A 19,884-nucleotide genomic window follows, 5' to 3' on the forward strand; every position below is an offset into this window, starting at 1 on the left:
ACCCGCCAGCCGGCAAGGGGAGGGGACCGGCCTGGCTGCAGCACCCCCCCCTCCCCCGGGATGAGGCCGGTGGCTTCCCTCCCCGGGCCGAGGACAATGCTCTGCCGCGGCCAAGCCTCCCGCAAGGCGCCCGAGCGGCGGAGCCAGCACCACGGACCCCGCTACGCCGGGCACCACCTCCATTCATCCCTTCCATCGTGGCCGGCGCGGGCTCGCAGAGCCGCTGCCCCCGGGCCCTCCCCGCCATCCCCCTTACCCTGCGGCAGCCGGCCGGGAGCGGGGCGGGGGCTGGGTGCCGGGCTGGGTGCCGGGCTGGGTGCGCCGCAGGCTGCAGCCCTGGCAGGCGGCCGCCCTGCCCCTCCCTGCGGGCCGCGCCGGCGGCCCTGATTGGCGGAGGCGGATGCCGGGCCCCGCCCACCTCCCGGCCGCCGCCTGCGGGCGCTGCGCGGCACGGCCGGGCCCTGCGGCCCCCGCGAACAAAGGGGCCGGTCCGGGTCCGCCCCGCGCTGAGATCTTCCTGGTTGCCGGGCCCCGGCACCACCGGAAACGGGGTGGGAGGGTGGCAAAGCAGCGACCAGGCTCCTCCTGGCTGCGCGCAACCCTACCCGCTCGTCTCTTAAGAAAAGAAATAATCGTTAAGTTCACCTTTTTGCTCGACGCTGATGCGGTCTCCTCCCTTCCTCGCGGCTGTGGAACGGAGGAGCTCTCTAAGCACGTCTGAATTTACGTGGTAGCGAATTCGATTGATACAGAAGGACAGGAGGAGTTGACGGTGCTTCCTGGGAAAAAAAAAGGAGAGCGCCCCAATTACCGGGGGTTTTCCGGGGAGTGCAGCAAAGAGAAAACACCTGCAGCCTTGAAAACTCATTCATTCAAAGCCAGGAGGGGTGGGCTGAGTGGATAATCACCACTTGTCCCTCACCACCTCTCTGCATGTAACTCCCAGAGCCGTACCTGAGCTGACATTAGAGATGTAACAGTGCAGGGTCCTACCTAGTGCCTCTGCCCTGAAATTGCATCTTTTTGATGCAAATTGAAATTCGGACAGGAGTGGAAAAATGGTTGTGACTCTGTTCACCATACCTCACTAGCACTGCAGACACCCCACGTCACCCAAGGGGCAGCGGGTGAGATCCTGCACATCAGACACGGTGGTGGAAGGGCCCGGCTCAGGCACAAACAGAAAAGGGTCCCACCTGGCAACAGCCCCAACACTTGCGGCTCTGACCCTGCTCTGTACCCTCTGCGTGGGCCCAGGAAAGCACAGCAGAGACGCAAGTGAAGGAGATGTAGGCAAGAAAGCAGAGAAGAACCAAAGCTGAGGTCAACCGAGCATCATCCAGAATATGAGATTTGCCAGCCCTGGCCTCAGCAAGGCAATCCAGTCCCACGAAGCAGCCACAGGCATCCTCATTTTCCATCTTGCAAAAGGGAAGCCAAAGCAAAGTGAAATGGCTGGTCCAAGTCAAAAATAGAACCTGAAGCACCTGACTCCAACGCCTCTGCTTCAACTGTTAGTTCACTGTCTTTCCCTGACATTTTCCCTACATCCAAGCTCAAGTCACTGCTTTGCAGTTCTGGATACAAGATTTTTTTGTCTCCTCTCTAATCTGTAGTTGCCTAGGGAGACAGTATGTCACCAAAGAAAGGGCTAGACAAGAAGGTGCCTGTTGAATCAGGCTTGGACTCTGATGGGACATCTCACTTCCCTGTGCAGCTTCACCCCTGGTGTGCCAGCTCTGCCAGTTCATATCCTTAGGTCCCAGTTTCTTTCCTTCTCAAAATGGTGATGGAGTGATGATGGTGTGACCTCCCTTTGTGAGTTCCAGAGAAATTAACGAGAAGTGTTACATGCAGCCATACATTTCATAAGAAGGAGGAGTGTAAATTTAATGCAGTTTTGGGGAAAGAAAAAAAAAAAAAGGAATCCTCTTTAATGTTTTCAGATGCTTCAGGGTAGGATTTCAAATCAGGTATTGCTCAGAAGTTAAGCCTTCTCATTTTTGATCAATTGCACAATTTTATGCTGTATCTTATATATGCTAATTTGTTCTTTTACTAAAGTTCCATTTAAACATTTAATTTACAGCCCTACGTCTGCGTTATGACAAAGAAGGTCAGCAAGTCTGGGGTTGTATTTTGCCTGCCAATAGTCTGTGGTACGCGCAGTGGCTCGATGCCATTTCCCATCTTCAGTCCTGAATTACAGCAGGACAGGGGCCCAGGACTGCCATGCTATGCTGCAAACTAGCGCATTTCTCATTGCTTCTCCATTTCAGCAACAGAAGTCTTGAATTTTACAAGCACTTTTGTTTTCTTCTTTAGAACTCATTTGTCCCAAGGGCTCTGTGTGCAAATAGGAATATATCGTAATGACTATTCTATTTTATGTTCTAGTAGTGACTGAAGGCGTGCTGCGATCTGAGGCCGTTGTGCCAGGCACTGCACACTCCCTGAAGAGGAGGCAGAGACACACACACACACACGCCCCACCAAGTCAGGTTTCCCCTCACGCCCGTGCAATCTGCAATGCTGATGCACAAGCAAAAGGAGAATTGAGCCCACTGGCTTCAGTAAGATGAAGCTAGAAAAATTTCACAGCTCTTAAGTAATTTCCTTGAATTATTTTGACAAATCTGCTTCTGACTAAACTTTCTCAGGGGAATTTCCAGGGAGAGAAGGAAAGATCATCTGTGGCCAGAGCTCTCACAGGAATGTGGCTGAAGTACTGGGTAGACTTGAATTTGTGTCTTTGCCATCAAGTGCTCTCCCACAAAGCTATCCCTCAGCTTCTGTTGTACCTGCCTTTCACAGACAAAGCCTCAGGATGAAAATAAATGTTAAAAACCCATCATTGTGCAGAGTGGCATTACTATTTCCCAATAACCATTTATTTATTCACAGGGGCTGCGTGCAGACAAACAGCCTTGCACTGATGATCCCAGACACAGAGAAGCACAGGAAACACTCCAGTTTCAGCCTATGAACGTAGGAGGTCTTGTTAATTTTACACAGGTGAGCAGAGCAATGACTTTCAATTAAATCATTATATGTAGAAAGCTGGTAAGCAATCTCTGACATTTCTGGGCTATCACATTTGCCTGATAAACCTCTTGCTTCTCTACTACCCTCCTATTTTATGTGATATGATATATATCTTGTTTTGAGAAGTGGCTTCTCACTGTTAGTCGAAACTGTCTCCACTTGACTGATCCATTATTCTGATTTGGTATTTGCATTAGCTGTTAGGATCACTAAAAAGCTTCACAGCTGTTTTCTTTTAAATTATCCTGACAAACTGAAACACTACACAGAGTAATGTAAAAACCAATACTCATGCATGCATCTAGGGAAACAAAAAGAGCGAACACTTTATGTTTTGCTGTTATATACATTGTATGAATAAAGACAGTAGATAAGAAATGGCCAAACCGTTCAAGTACCTTTCCATTTTATTACCCAGCAGCAGGAGATAAAGGAGCTCTCTGCAAAGAGATGATGAGGCACTTGATTTGTCACATAGCAGTAGGTTACACTTCCTAAAGCCCTGGTCCTGCACTTGTTCCCCAAAGGCAGCTACTTTTTAAAGGCTATAGAGAGTATATATAGGCGATATGAAGTGATGACATCAGGACCCCAGAAGTCAACAAAAGCTTCAGAGCTGAGTCCTTTCACTCTTTTCCCTACCACATGCCTAGAAATCCCTGCCAAGTATCCCTTTTGCCCTGCCAATGTACTCTTGAAACTGAGTGGTGGCAGAAACAACTATATTTGAAAATACTGTGCAACTTCATTACTGTCAACTTTCAGTTACGTGATTTCCACCATCTTACTATTCATTCAAGCTGACACTATAAATAGCCTGCTGCATTTGGCGGCAGAGCACAAAATTCCAGCATTCGTGGGAGAAACAAGATTAAAGCAGTGATTTAAAGAAGAGCTGGTTTTTTCCCTCGATTACAGAGCTGCTGAAAGAACTTCTTATCTTGAGGATCAGTGACTGCTTTAGGCCTTACCCATTCTAGGCCAAGCCTAAAGTTCAGAAACTTCTTGTAAACAGCTTTTAAATTGTTAAGATCTTACACAGTTGCAACAGTTCAGCCAAGTGGCACCATGTTTTCAGGCATTTGTTATCCAACCGAGCACCACTACAAAGCCTCTAATATCCAGCAGATTCTGTTGTATCTCCTCAGGTGAAAGAAACCTCTCATCTATCTTCAGACATCTATATCTGAGCCAACTGTCTAGACTTCCTGAATGAGTGCAGAGAAACAGGCACCGAGGCGCAATTCCCCTCATCATATTGCAGACATCTAAAATGGATTAATTGCTCTCTAACAATGCTCTCTTCCATCCATGAATTACAGGGGTGGTCAAGAAATAGGCCAAATGAGATGTTTAAAATTAAGTGACATGAATTCCACTCATCTTCCTTCCAGAAATGCCCAGCATTGATGATGCTTATTTGGGTGCATGTAAATCAGACATGCATGTTAGGTACGTTCTTGTCCGAAGGCCTGACTTTGTTCTGTTTCAGTGGAAAAAATGAGACTTGGCCAGGATTCAACACGGGCAAGATCTGGCTCCAGGACCCTTCAGGGGAGCGCACGTGGCTTGTACAGTGTGACGGAAAGTGCTCTGAAAGAAGGCTTTCTGCTAGGCTGACTGCTGTGCGTTCCTACACACTAGTTAACATAAAAGAAAGTGTGGGTGGAAATAGGTTGAAGGATCATGGCAGGTCTCATTAATTATGAAAATCAAGAGGAGCTCTTACTGCTTTTTTAGTGTATTTCCTATACCAAAATTAGTGCATTAACTGTTACTTAAACTTCAACCATTGGTATAATTTAATCATTAGCACAGCCTGGTTCCTGTTGTTCTACATTTTTAAAGTAAACTACCTTGCTGCAGTAGCAAGGACTCTGAGGAATGTGGGACAGCACTTCATACAAATGCAAAACAATAAAATGGACCACACTGCATGACCAAAGAAACAGTGTAATTTTCCTCACAAAAACTGTTGCCTATCCAGCCCAAAAGCAAGTGTTTTTTTATAGAAATTTAGCATCCATTAAGTACAGGCCTTTTGAAATTCTGTCCTCTGATACCATGTTTTTCCAAACAACCTATACAAGATCACAATGGCAGTGGAGAACTTGGAATAGCTCTTTTTTAAAAAAGTTCATCTGAAGATAAAGCTCCTCTTTACAGATGAAGTGAGTCAGTCATGGAGAGAAAATAATAACATATCTGTGATCATACCGCTGAAACAGAAGTATGTTGGTCAACATCTACATTTCGGTGTCAAACATCTATAACTAAGCGTGACCAAAAGAAAGTAATACAGGAGGATCAGAGAGAGCATGGAGAGACTGAAGGGAGATCTGGCACTAATGAGTATAACTTCTTTTCATGGGTGGGGGGGAACAACACAGCAAAAAAATAGAGGTTAAGTAGATAAGCCATTCTGAGCAGCCCTCCCATCCCAGCACAGTACCCCATATTTATTCTAGTTTTCTTTGTTATTGCCCTAAAGCCTGTTGCTTGTCTGAACCAAGACTAAATATCAGGCTGTCCTTTGCTTAGTCCTTTTTTTAAAGATCGGGACAATTGACAGTTGCACTTAACCAGGCTTGCACCAATAAAGGGACTTTTATGCCTACTGCCCCCAAAGGTGAGCAAACATCACCTAGGTTTTGTAGACTCAGGAACTGAAATTGGGTTAGTTTATCTTCCCAAGGCCCATCTAACGCAGCAGCACAGCTCGGGGCAGAACCTAGGTGGCCAGACTCTGGGCATTATCGTGTTGTACTTCACTCAGTTCATGCATTTCTTTTTATACACATTCAAGTCAGAGAGTCAGAGTTCTGCTTCAGCTCCAAGTACGTGCCATGAGACCTTTCTCACTGTTGCCAGGGGTGTGAAGATTTATTGTTTTTTCTGACCTCTCAAATAAAGTCTGTAACAAATTGGAGCCAGCCTGTACGTTATGAAAAAAGAGCTGTCTATTTGCCTGTTGTTTGGGCCCCAACACAAATACTATTTCAGACCAAAGAGAAGTACCAGATGTTTTCTACCAGAGTTACAGAATGTGCAGTGCCTGGGAGAGACAAGAGTCCCATTTCCTTTGCATGAACTGGAGTGTGTTAGAAGATCAAAGATGAGGGATGGGAGCCAGGATGAAAAAGCTTCCTATTTGTGCCTAGAACTTGAAAAAAGATTTTAGTACCTACAACCAAAGCTGTGTTTATTGGGGAAGGGGAGGAAAACTAGCTCTACTTTTAACACTTAGAAAAAAGCCAGACTTTTAAAATGTCTTCAGCAGGCAATGCATGGAAAAGGTTTGGACAGCAGCCCTGACTGTGGGTACTGACCACCGAAATATCCAGTCCTGCCACTTTGATTTCTTAGCCTTTAATTCTCCAGAAAAGCAAGGCTATCGCCAAGAAGGCACGGACACTATAATTTAACATAGGGCACACTTTTCCAGATGATCCCAAAGCACACAAGGAACAATCTTTATAACAATTTACAGATGAGAAAACTGAAGCATGTTTACATGCTTACATGATAGTCATGGTTACATGACTATCAGTCCCATGCAGGATCACCTCCAGTCCACTAATTTCCAGTCATTAAAGAAAGCGATAAGCTAGTTATTCCTAGCCAGCTTTGCATACTGGGTGAGATGTAAGCCTACGTTAATGAGCTCTGCTAGAGCCATGCTGGCTTCATACCGGGGTGTGGAATATTAGCAGTTTTCTTGTGTAAGGCAGAAGGAATATGAAGAAGGTAGGAGGCCATCAACAGTACAACTAGCTGCCCTCTACTTCCTTCAAACATATGTATGTTTTTAATTAAGGAGAGGTTTCAACCAAAGACTCTGACTGACCTAACTTAAATACCACAGTAAAGAGCATAGCATAAATACATAGCTCAAAACCCACAGCACATCTTTTTCAGCATTGATGCAGGGGAATGGGCTGCTCTCCTGTCTCTGGGAGAGCACTGGATGGTAATTAAACTGTGTTCTGTTCCATTTCCACAGAAATGTCCATTTGCAACAAAAGCATGCTATTCTGGTACAGAGGAACTATCTACCACGTGTTAGAATTTCAGTTTTCCCACCATAGTATCAACCCATTCAACCATCCACTGATCCCAGCTGTCTTTTTTTCAGTATGACATTAAAAGGCTTAAAGAATGTCTTCATAAAAAGTAGGTTATTTCTTTATGCAGAAATAATAGGTCTTGTGACAGTAGAGTAGCAAGATGCCCCAAACGATTTCACTCACCGAGTGGATATTGCTGCAGTGATTGCCAGGCAGAAAGGGCAGTCATGACTCCCCAAAATCCCAATCCCACAAAAATGCGTATAGAAAGGGTGAAAAAGCATGATCCTTTGCCAGGCGTTCATATTTATTACAGAAAATCCTGTATAATGTGGATTTTGTCTGTCAAATGCCATGATATAACCCAGACACAGAAACTTGCACACACTTCTTCAGCTTTCTGCAAATTTAGTTTTATTAATTGCACTACATAACTTGTATTATATGTTCCAATAAGGAAGAATCACTGCAAGAATGCTGCCAGTGTTGCTTTCTATGGAGCACTGTATAGGGACACATGACAGTTGGAGTCTAATCTAATTTCTGATTTTACTGCTGGTGTAAAATGGAAACTCCCTCCATCTCAACAACTATTTTCACTAACAATGAAAGAGGAACAATGATACCAACCTGATCTGTAAAGTGTTTTGACTTGGCCAGACTAAATGTGGAAGATACACATTAAAATAGCTTATGCTGCCTAATCTAATATTTGTCTCAGTCTTAAACACTCACAGACAAGCTCAATGCATGCTGCAAACGTTCAGTCTTTCTCAGTCCTGTGAGAACTGAAAACTAGCCCTGCTACTCAGGGTGCACTACAACCACTAACCTGACAGTACTCACAGCACCCATAAAGCACACACTTCACTTCATAATGAAAGGCACGCAGACACACAAGAGTCACATTTAGAAACAGGGAATGCAGTAATTATGCCCAATATTCCTGACAAGACTGCGCTGTGTGTCCCTCTCTGCAAATGGCAGGGCTCGGTAACACCAGCATGCATGGCAGCCCTAGCTTCAGACAATGCAAATGCACTATATGTGTCTTGGATTTGGCTGGTGGAAATTGCCAGTTTCTTAGCTGTGAAGATATAAAAGAAAGGAAAGGAGGTAAATTCTGTGTTCTTTTACCTTCTTTAGAAGAAACAATCTGAGGAGGGTGCCAACAAACATAAAGTTAACAAGTGGAAAAAATAAAATTAAGGTAAATTAACTTGTGAAACTCAATGCCAGAATATATTAAAGGAAATTAAGATAATCATGTTGCAGCAGTAGCTATATTAATTCTAATTAGAATAAAAAAGTATGAGATAACCCTTAACTCTTGATGAAAAATAAAATTCTCTGAACAGATTCTATAATCGTTTGATATCACACATAAGGTTTACCTCCCCTTTCTTTGAGCCTCTGATAAGATTCAGATTCTCAGAGGGGATGTTCACTTGAACGGGTTTCTGATCTGTTCCAGGAGGTAATTTGCCTGTACCTTTTGTTTTATATTCTTCGCAATACGTCTAAGAATGCTTGTGGCAAAAGAACAGAAATAGCGGGTTACTATCTAAGCTATTTACTGAAGAAAGGAAATAAGGAATTAATAGTATTTTTGTGTGAGAAACACATACAAATATTAATTAATCCATGCCACACCCATGTAGCATGCAAATCGTATGTATAGCTAAAGAAAAGAGATGAAGATATTTGCAAACTGGGCTTAAAATGTCATGGAAACAGCTGCCCTCCCAACAGACTGAAAATTCATTTCCTTGCTGTATACAGGCAAGCATGACAGAGAAACCCACCCACTCGCATCCACACCTACGTATCACACCAAAGGCTATGATATTTAAGCAGATTATAAATACTAACCTAAAAACCTAACAAGTGATCAAACATTATCGCGTGTTTTTTGCAAGTGGGCTTGTTTTAAGACATTATTAATACTTCATGACATCAAGGTCATAAAACAAAGCCATGACCATATTGCAATTCCAGAGAAAATTGCCTTGAGAATGACATACTGCAGTGACCTTCAAGTCCCAATAGTCAAGGAGTTGAAGTCTGAAATTTCCCTACTTAAAATCCTCAGCTTATGCAGATCTCCCTTCACAGGGCTGACATTATATTCTCCTGGGGAAGAACAGCCAAGAAGATTGCCCTGGCTCTGCCCTGCAGTTGTTTCTGTAGAAAATAAAGAGGATATTAGATGTTAACCTCTGTAAACAGCACTTCGAACTTGCAGGGCAGTTTCACTCTCCCTATCCCCACGTTGTAAAAAAATCATATATCTATATTTAAAGATAATTTTGTATACCTGGTAGATCTAGAAGTATGTAAGCAGGTCGATCTGGGCAGCAGATGAATACAAACTAGAATCTTGTTGGATTCATTCCATCATTGCTGCCTTGAGACTGTATTATTTTGAGAGGTGTGGAGCACCTAAAAAATACCATAAGCCTGTATCACAGAGGCAGACAGAAGAGTGAAATACTTCTGTACCAGTATAGACTTGAAGGAGGGCAGGTGTCATTCCCAACAAGGCCTGTCCCACAAGAATTTTGGCATTTTTTTTTTCCACAGGAACTGTGCCTGCAGGCTGCCAAAGCCACGGGCTTAGCTAGGACGTGCTGCCACCCAGCTAAACTGGGAGCCAGTCTCTTATCTCTGCAGTGGCAGATTATTCGCAATCACCTTCCACCTCCACAACCCTCTGGCCTACAGCAGGCTGTATGATTATATCAATGAGAAAGATGTTTTTGCCACCCGTTGCAATGAAATCGTGTACAAGCACCTGGTGCTGAGAAACATATGCTCCCAGTCTGCCAATTTTCAGAGGGAACCGAGGCCCCAGTTCAGCAAAAGTCGTAAGTGCAGGTTCAACTTTACAGGTAGGAGCAATCCCCATGAAATTAACTGATTAGAGACAGCATGAAAGGCAACTCCATACCAAGTGTGCACTGTTGTACTGTGGCTTGCAGGTGCACAGCCCTCTATCAGGATCAGGCCTTTCCCTGCAATATACTGTTTTGAGGCAGCAGAACACAGATGCAATGGGATGCCATTACAGACAGTACTAAGCTTTCAGATTCTAAACCCTTTATTTCTTTTCAAGGAAGATCCACTTCACTGCAGCACTTGATTTTCCAACTATATTCCTGCCTTTTACCCTGTTTTCCAGCTGCACAAGGAAGTCAACTGCCTTGCTCAGGGTTACACTAACTGATCTACTGGGGAAATAAAGGCTATTTCTGGCAGCTGAGATGTCTTTCCAATCATTCATTGCCATAAAATTCCAGTTCTAATAAACCAATTTATAACCTACAATGTGCCAGATGAGGTGTGTCTGGTTCATCTGCACTACTTTTGCCCGATGTGCATGTGTATGCACACTACATTGTGTAGTGCTTTATCGTGAGGTTATTTTCAATAAGAAATAATAATATTTCCATTATGAGATGAGATTTACTAAGGACAGTTGTGTGTACTACAGTGCACTGAAACAAGGGATGTTCCTAAAGGCTATTTTGCTCTGTTCTGGTTGTATGGTGTCAAACCTTCACATCCACTAACAGTTAAGCCCAATGAGGCGGTTGACTGATAAACTGTACAATCAAACCTGTTCATATAGCTGCTATATATTCATTTTACAACAAAGATTGTATGTGCAGCTCTGTCTTTCTCTATTCCCTCCACCACATCTTGTAAGCTGAAGTAATTCAGTGCAGGTGGCATTTGTATTACTGTATCATCTATCTACAGGAGAGGAACTCCTGAAAGGCAGAGCAAGCCAACAGCTCAAGCCCAGCTCATATTCACCCTAATGACAGTATGTAAGATTTTCTGGCCTTTCAGCAGCTTTATCACCTGATGTCAGCATGCATTTCAGGAGGTTTTTAACTAGGAATTCACTGATCAGACAAAGAGAATTGTCTCTGAAGAACAGTACAGTCACAGAGGACTTACGGCACACTCAATTTATATAGCCCTGTCTGCTCAGGAAGCAACTTACCTGATTCAGACTCCTCATATAATGCAGCAATAAACAGTGTCTTACATTAACGACAACTGAAATACTGAATAAGCAACTTGAACAACTGCATTTGTTCCATTTTAGCACCCAGAGAACAGGGTGAAATAACCAAATAATCACTGTAGGGGTGGGGGAATCTATGTTTTATGTTTACGGGTTAAAAGTACTATTTTTCAATGTCTACGACCTTTTTCTGAGCTACTGGTCAATTTGTATTTAACCAAGTAAATCAATATAGTGTCTATCTTGCATGTACAAATATGTAAATACATGCATATAGACATGTTTATTACCATGCATAAAACCTGCACAGATGTAACTGTGTAAGTAATTAAAGGAAGAAGTCAATTGTACTCAATATAGAGGACAAAGGCCACATTCTAAGCCAAAACTCTCTCTTCTTAGGCAAGACATTTTGAACTTTCCCATTTCAGTTTTGCTACCTGTATATTGACAGTATCTTTTTTCCATTAACTGTGCTGCTTGGATGAATATAGTTTTTAGCCATTCAGTTAAAGATTCTACCAAAATATTACTAGCAAGCACACATGCAAAAAGCTAAATCCCAGGGTGAACTTGGAAACTATTATAAAAATATACTTATATCTAGAAAATCGGCCTGCTCTCAGCTGATATGAGTACCGAATACAGGAACTATGTTAAGAGAATGATCAAAAGAGGGAAGCAGTAATGGTGTAGAAATCAGTCTCTGTTCTCAGCTCTGCTACCAGTCTAGCAGTCAAAAGCAATACCTGTAAGAAAAGTTGGCTTGGCAGCCTAGAAATCTCCAGGACAAATGATGTTTAGGGAGAAAATAGTTCCAAAAGCTCAGGAAGAACATAATAATACCTCTGTGGGCAAGAGAACACATTGCTGTTTACTCATATGGGTAAGAAAGTGGCATTTGATACCCCTTCACCTCACCCGTTAATTTCTGTCTTCAAAGCATGGGAGCACAAGTACAGTCACCATGAGGGTAAATGCTATTACTTAATATTGTTATTTGCATATCATGTCTATTAAATCTGAACAGTATGCCAAGACAAGAGGAGCTGCAAGAGAAGCATAAAATGAAGCTAATGCAACACAATTTAGATAAACTGTGGAAGCAGATGGAAAAATCAAAATACAATTCAGATAAGACAAGTGATTGTACAACTCTACATTCATCTGGACAAATTTTAAAAAAGGCAGGGGGGAACACCAGAGAAATATCCACTGGTTACAACATAATGAAACCCAAACATTAGCCAGTCATGCACTCTGAGCAAAAGAGAAATCATTGATCATTTCAGTTCTAACAGAAACATTTAAGTTCCTCAGGTACAAACTTCTTGAAAGAGGGTATTACAAAGCAAGCTGTTCATCAGTATTGACTCCAGACAGCACAATTCACACTGGGAACAGTCACTAAACAAAACCCTGGAGCTGTTTCCTCTCTTTTCTGGTCTCTGTGCCTGCAAGGGCGGAGGCACCAGCAACCACAGCAATAAAAAGCAGTGGCCACATCAGCTGGCAGTGGTTTCCTCCCTTCATGGCTCTAGGAGAACAGCTCATATTTTATTCATGAAAAATGAGGCCTCTGGAGGTCTAAGCAAAAAAACAGGAAGTAAATATTTCTTGGGGGCACTCAGTCACAAGCTGGCAAGTATCCAGGACATCAAGAAGGAGAGGCAGGCGTGGAGGATGGAAGCCTGAAAGCTCCCTTCCTACCAGCCTTCCTGTGATGGAGTATCACAAGGGGCAAACTGCACCCTGAATGTGCCGTGAGGGTGACCCAGTGCAGCAGGGAACTCAGCTGGTGTCCTGCAGTGAGGGTCCCACAGGGGGTCACTGCGTTACAGGGGGAATGCATGCTGCACAGCCAGCGTGGATGCATACCAGGATGGGATCCTTCCAAGGTTTGGAGAGGCTGATGTTTACCCCAGCCATGTACCTAAACTGTTGCTTTGAGTTCTCCAGGTAAGCTCTCTTCCCACTTTGCCCCACTCTTCTCACACCCTAAAACTACACCACCCTAAAGGCTGTTTTGTATGGGGCTTCAGGATAGGAGCACATCTGAGCTCAGAATAAGCACCTTCCTGGGAAAAGAGATCTTCTCTTCCCACATAGCTAGACAGCTTCTTCCATTTCCTTGTGCCCCCAGTAACAAAGACCACCCTTAATATCAGAAAATGATCTTCTGCAGTCCTTCACTTTCCTGAGAAGACAGATGTGAAGCTGCAGATGTCATTTGTCGACCACTAACTGGAGACACAGAAGTGTCCTGTATGCTCAAACTGCGTGCAGAGGAGCAACCATCGGTCCCCTCACAGCTCAAACCTAACACACAGCACTAGCTGCTCCTGATTTCATAAACTTTACCATCAGGTTGACTGTTTCTGAACTCGTAATTATTTTGCACAGGACACAGTAACAAGACCTGTCTGAGAAGTCTGAACTCCTCCTTGCAGATTTCTGGAATCTGCAGGGAAAGAAAGAAGCTACCTATTACTTTCTGACAGACTTCCTAAAGGAGGGCATGTACAGGGGAAGATTCATCTCTTGAAAATTACAGAAAAAATATAGCATTTTACATTAGCATTCATCCTTCACTGTTTTAATTACTGTCTAATGAACATTAGCCCTCAGAATATGTCCCCTGCTGGGCTGGGCAAATGAGAAACAAGTTATAGCAGGGCAGTCAGAATGAAAGGAAGGAAAAAAACCAAGACAGTAAACCCACACACACATCAGGAGAGGCAGCAAAATGTGCCCTGGGATGCAGCAGCCAACATTCATTTAATAATGTCAATGTTTTATATGCAAAGCTTTCCTGGGTGGTAGTAAAATACATGGATTAATAATGCCATGTGGTGGGATTAGATAAAAAAAATATCAATATTTAAGGTGCTCTTTATGGTATGGGGGAGTAAGGGGAGGAAGAAATAATCCTCTATCAGTACAAGCATCACCTAAGATTACTGTTGCAGAATAAATTTTTAAACAATAAAACCCACTGAAAACCACCCCTAAATTAAATCCTGGGTTTACTCAAGTCCATGGGAGTTTTCACCTGCACTGCCACAGGACTGGGACTACACTTATTTCTCATTAATTAGTTTATTTTTAAAATCCCACTCAAATGCATCCAGCTGCCTTTAGCATGCAAACAACAAAGCCCACTGGAAACTGAAGTTCAGACAAGCAAATTCTGGTTGGTATCGGAAACCTCATCCTTCAGAACTAGGATACTTCTTTGCTCTTTAGTTACTAACCAATATATGCACCCAACTTCCCCCTCAACAAAACTTAGCCCCAAATACCTACAACAGAGATTACAAAAAACCCCCAAAATCTACTTTAAAAACTCTCAGAACAGACAAATAGTTTAAGCACTCTAACTAGAGGCCAATTTGAACAGGCTTTTTAAATTCAAAGCTCTTTAAAAGTGCTACTAAAATTCAAGCTATTAAGAAAATAAACATTTAAATAAAAGGTGAGCAAAATCCTCACATCACAAATGTTTATACCAGGTGTACTGTAGCATCTGTCTGGCCTCTGTGAAAGTGTTAACAATTATAGTGGTCTTAAACTTATCCAGGGGGAGCCCAAAACCATTTTGCAAAATCTGACACCAAACCTGTGATGTATAAGCATATCTTTAAGTATCTGGATATATCCTAAAGACAGCCTGTCAATTTACCAAATAAAAAAAGTACTAAGCAATCTCTATGTAAGATGTGGTTTCAGACTTCTCCAAGCCAATTTTGACACAAACACTTTATCCTGTGACTTGCAGTGTGAAAGCTATACAACCAACCAAGGAAGCTGATTAAGCACAGCTTCTATGACACCAAAGTGGTCTAAGGTGCTTTGTATGCGTGTAACAAAGAAGACTGATAGAAGGCTTTTTCCTTCCTGCTACAGTTAAAGCTGCTTTGAGAAAGTGCAGGTAAAACAAGTTACAAAAGAAGGGATATATACACTAATGTTTAACTTTACTTGATTAGATTAACTGTGTTACTTTGACACACCATTAAATAAAGATTTACTGGAAACTAGACAAGATAGGTAAACTGCCTCATTTTGTTTACAATGTCCTGTTCTTACATAGCACTTAAATGCAGTATCAATGAAGTGACAGATTACTCTGCTGCTTCAATGGAGCTCTCTCAACACTGGAACTTACTACCCTTTCCTGTTGAGTTTGCATTTTAACAGGACCATGACCTTACAATGAGTCAGTAGAAAAAGAGCAACCCAACTGCAGGGAAATCAGGTGTTTTCAAGGAAGTCACTAAACACCAGGACATACACCAACCTGATCATCTGCGTTCAAACCTGCAGATGAGTCTCACTCGGTAAGACATGCTCTCATAGGATTTGTTGACTTGGAAGGGGCAAAGCCAGATGACTAATACAGGAAAGAGAAACTTTTTCTCTCCTCACCCCCCATTCCTCAGACTTCTGTGATAACTTCACTAATGTAGCACTAGAAACAATGAGCAGCAAATGTCTTTAATAGGAGGATATATGGAACCTAATTAAGGCGAGGGAAATTTAGGGAGGCAGCCCTAAATTTAGGGAGCTTATTTAGACCAGGTGGAATGGAGCCTGGATTGCAGGGCTAATATCCAAAGATTTTCCTCCACAGGAGTGTCCTGTCACATCTCATTTGAAAGATGCTGCCTGGAGCTCTAGGGCTGACCAGCACCATGCTGGACTGCAGCCAACTCTGACTGTACAGTGCCAGCTAGCGCAGTACCTAGGCTGTGCTGGACTTTAACCCCATAAAACAGAATACACCTTCACCCAGTAACACAGGACTGTTTCTTTTCACATTCTTCCAGACTAAGGAAAGGTTCACAAGCCATTTTCTCTTGGGACAATCAAAGTCCATGTGCATATTTGCTCTAGACTTAATATACCAAGTCATCATATAAACCCCAAATTGATATGCAGCCACTAAAACAAATCTTAGGAGTACAAGCCCTATTTTTTCATTGCATACCTAGGCAAAATTCAGCCATACACACAGAGGTCGAAAGATAACAACCACATTGTTATTTTTCTCAGATTTTTTTACTTCCTCTATTATTCTACAGTGAAGCCAGACTCAATTCTTCTTACCTTAATCTTTTGCTAAATTCCTCCTTTTTGCTTTAGGAACATCCTGGTTTGGAATACTGCAGCTCTTCCTTCTGGTATTTCTAAATCCACACTCTGCAGACTTGAAGGAATCCACAGCGCTACAACCTGGTAATTCCTGCGCTCCTGATAAACAACAACATTATTGCATTTTCATCTTTGACGTACAGAAAATGAGTGCAATTTAATGTTACTTAAGATCTGTTTTGTTGCATTCAGCCAAACAAGGTCTCTGATCAAGTTTTGCCCAGCATTTAAGAGACTAGATGCAGCTGAAATGGATTGCATAATGCCATACAGTACCAATTAGAGGCAGTCAGTAGAGATTACCAGACTGCTGACCTAAGGAATGAACACAGGATGCAGTGGATGCACTACACAGAAATATCATGCTGTGTCATGGCTACACTGTGTCTGACCAAAAGTCAAGCGATACTGTAACTCTTAAAAAAATAAAATCCACTTTGTATCAACTTCATTGCAAATTTCCTTTGAAGTTTCTGATAAACATCAATCAAGTCAGTCCACATTCCTATCATTATGGGAAACAGAGGCCACGGAGACCGAGTGTTACGTCTGAAAACACAAAGTGGCACACTGGTGAAAGAATAGATGAACCCAGACGGTCTACCTCGATTTCAAACTGCTGGATGGTATCATTCATCAGAGCTTAGCTGACACCATCCTCAAATCACTCCCCTGCTTTTATACCGGCTTGAGGCTGAGTCTTTAAGGAGAAGGCTCACAGAGCCATTAGGATTGTTCTTTTTCATCAAGATCCTTCCTCTTATGTAAGGGAGTCCCAGCAAGGCACTCGCTGCTGCAGGATGCTCTTTGCAACATCTACATTTAGCAACAGAAGACATGCGCACAATCGCTTTCTCAGCTTCCTCAGCAAAAAGAGGGAGTCCGTGTTCTCCCCAGAGGCAGACGTTACTAATGGTGACACAAGATCCTGACACGGAGGAGAAAAGGTACTGCTCCACGCCAGCCCCAAGCTGCAGGTACAAGCAGCCGACTGCTCACAGGGTGACTGCCACAAGAAGAAAAGCCTGGCAAGCACAAAGGATCATTCCCCTCTCCTACACTTTCAGCGTTATCAACAGTGTTAGTAACCAGCAACTACATTTTGGCATCTACGAAATTGCATGCTTGAAGAGTTTACATTATTATTTTTTTTTGCAAACAAGTGAGGAATTCTAGGAGAAAGTCTGTTCTCTTGGGTGTCACGGGTGACCCTATGTGGCTTTTAATACAGGTGTCCGTACTCCCTCTACTGACTAGAGCTGTAACCACACAACTGGGCTTGCACTGGACACTCCTCGTTCTCTACCACATGCTTAAAAAAAAAAAAAAAAAAACAACAAATTTCAATTACATTGTTAGTCTTAAGCATCCAAGGAGCAGGAGAGTAGGACTAGCAGTTCACTGCTCCTGAATCTTTTTCTTGTTACCTAGTGTAAAGCACTGGTCAAATTATAATTTGTTCCTCAACACATGCATAACAATCATAATAAAACTTCTCTGGCTTAAAATTGCAGTGATCTAAATCCACTCTTTTAAGTATTTTTAGGTGCTTATAGAAAAGAATTGTAAATATATACAACATTAGAATGTGCTGGTAGCGATTCAGCTGGTAAGCTGAAACTGATCTTTCTGTCTACTCTGTCACAACAGCCTGTGACTTGCCTCACTTCTAGCAGTATGAATTTCCTAACTGCAGACTGAGATGGCATGCTGCTTAGAATTTCATGTGACAGCATTAAAAAAACATTTAAAGGTATTTAATGAAAATGTAAAAAGCAATGAGATGTCGTAAATAAAAGTGCTCAGGTAACAAGGCGGGCAGATGTCTGGCTGTATTTACCCAGACTTCTGGTAAGCTGCCATTGCTCTACAGCTACTAAAGATGGTAATGAGAGAGGATGAGGCAGCGGGAGGGGAAATAAACTAGGAGGTGGCAGTTTGCTGGTGGAGTGTGAATGTGTGACTTCAGCCATTATATTTAGGAAGAAATTTTAAATGGTACACATAACATTAGCTCAGATCAGCACAACTGTACTTCCCAGGGACATCCTTCAGATAAACGTATGAAGAATGGAGGGGTGCTATGATGCTACAAGAACAAGGACAAATTAATACTGACATACACTGACAGCATCATCCTCAGTTTTGCTCTAGAGCTCAAGAACAGCAGCTCTATAGGAATCAGGGCCCCTGTCAGTCTGGGTGCAGACACGTTGAGCCAATGAAACCGCCTAATATGGTGATGCCCTGTTTCATAAAGCACCAGTCCAGCCTCCCTTGTAACCATCCCATCATTACTTTCACTCTCTGTATTTGTACCAGCTTCGCTTTATGCTTTCAGCCTCAGTGAAAGCAAGATAAAATGGTTGGTAGCATCAGAATTCATTCCACTGTCTCCAACCTAACTGTGTGATTAGGAGAGCGAGCAAACAGGGAATAGCCTCAAAGGGGACTGCAGACTCCGCATTTCCCTGGCAGCAAGACCATCTGTGCGATGTGACCTACTTGTGGCTGTTGAACACCAGCACGCTACAATGGGAGGCGACAGCTTTAACTGACTGCAGGGCTGGTGGGGATGGGGAATGGACAGTTGAAGGAACTTTGCACTTCTCTTAACACTGTAATTTAAGATCACAGCCCCTGGCCTTTTAGACCTGCTGGATAACATATATTAGTGTTAGCCCTAACAACAGCGGTAAGCTGAACTCACAAATTTAACTCAAAAGCAAAGTGACCTTGAATATTGAAGAGTTCTCTCCCTTCCAAAACCACTGTATATAAGAAAATTTTTATTACTCATCTGTACCAAATATGCAGTACAGATATATACTTTCAACTAATGATCACCTAAAATTAGTTTCTGCTCTCATGCTTCATTTCTATTGCCTTCTGGATTTTACACCTCACACCCCTCCACAATAATTTCATCACTGCTGCCCTTCGCTGTCTTCAATTACTGCCTCACTTTTAATGTCTTCACTGATTTCAACTTCTTGTTCAAACTCAAAACAAGCTATCCTCAGTTTCACCAACCATAGCATGCAAAACAGCAATTCTTTTGCCACAACTTCTGCATTTACCCAACCCCCTGACAAAACACATTGCATTGGGCTTCAGTTGTCCTGTAGAGGCTAGAGCAGAAGCCCTTGACTGAAGTTGATGTGAAAAAAAGCCTCTATGCAGTCTTTAAAGGACTTATTCCCTTCCTCCAGCACCTGCAGCTGGGACTTCCTCACTCCTGTGATGACCAGAAGATCACCACTTACTCCTTTGATGGTGATCTCCATTACTAGTAGTATAAGCTCTCTGAATACACTCAAGAGGAACATTCCCCTTGCTAACTAAATCGTTAGCAAAAAGCCTTTATCTGTACTCTATACCAATTACAAAAAATTAGTAAGCTTTTGTGGTGAGCAAGAGACAGGACAGAAAGAATAATCTTAAATTTAAGATTATTCTCCTTTCAGGATGATACAGTACATCTGCATGCAGGTGTATTCAGGTACTGTTGATGACACAACAAAAGAGTTCTGCCATTTCAGCACTGAATTCAAAATTTATTTTATCCTGGATGTATCCTGT

The 19,884-nt window shown here is 42.7% G+C and overlaps 1 protein-coding gene across 5 annotated transcripts in view; it reads right to left on the minus strand.

Annotated features, from left to right (window-relative positions):
* The window catches only part of CLIP2 (CAP-Gly domain containing linker protein 2), a 96,977-nt gene extending 79,540 nt beyond the window's left edge, over nucleotides 1–17,437 (minus strand). Inside the window, exons 1-2 of one of the 5 annotated variants that reach the window (XM_080364951.1) lie at nucleotides 16,258–17,437; nucleotides 257–779 (exon numbers count right to left, since the gene is read on the minus strand). The gene's annotated coding sequence lies outside the window, so the exon portion shown is untranslated. Of the gene's footprint in view, nucleotides 1–256; nucleotides 780–16,257 lie in introns of those variants that run through there. The other 4 variants (XR_013923660.1, XM_080364955.1, XM_080364954.1 and 1 more) reach the window with 4 other exon arrangements.
* Between the last annotated feature and the right edge of the window lie 2,447 nt (nucleotides 17,438–19,884).

This window comes from Falco punctatus (genome assembly GCF_963210335.1).
Source record: "Falco punctatus genome assembly, chromosome: 1".
NCBI lineage: Eukaryota > Metazoa > Chordata > Aves > Falconiformes > Falconidae > Falco > Falco punctatus.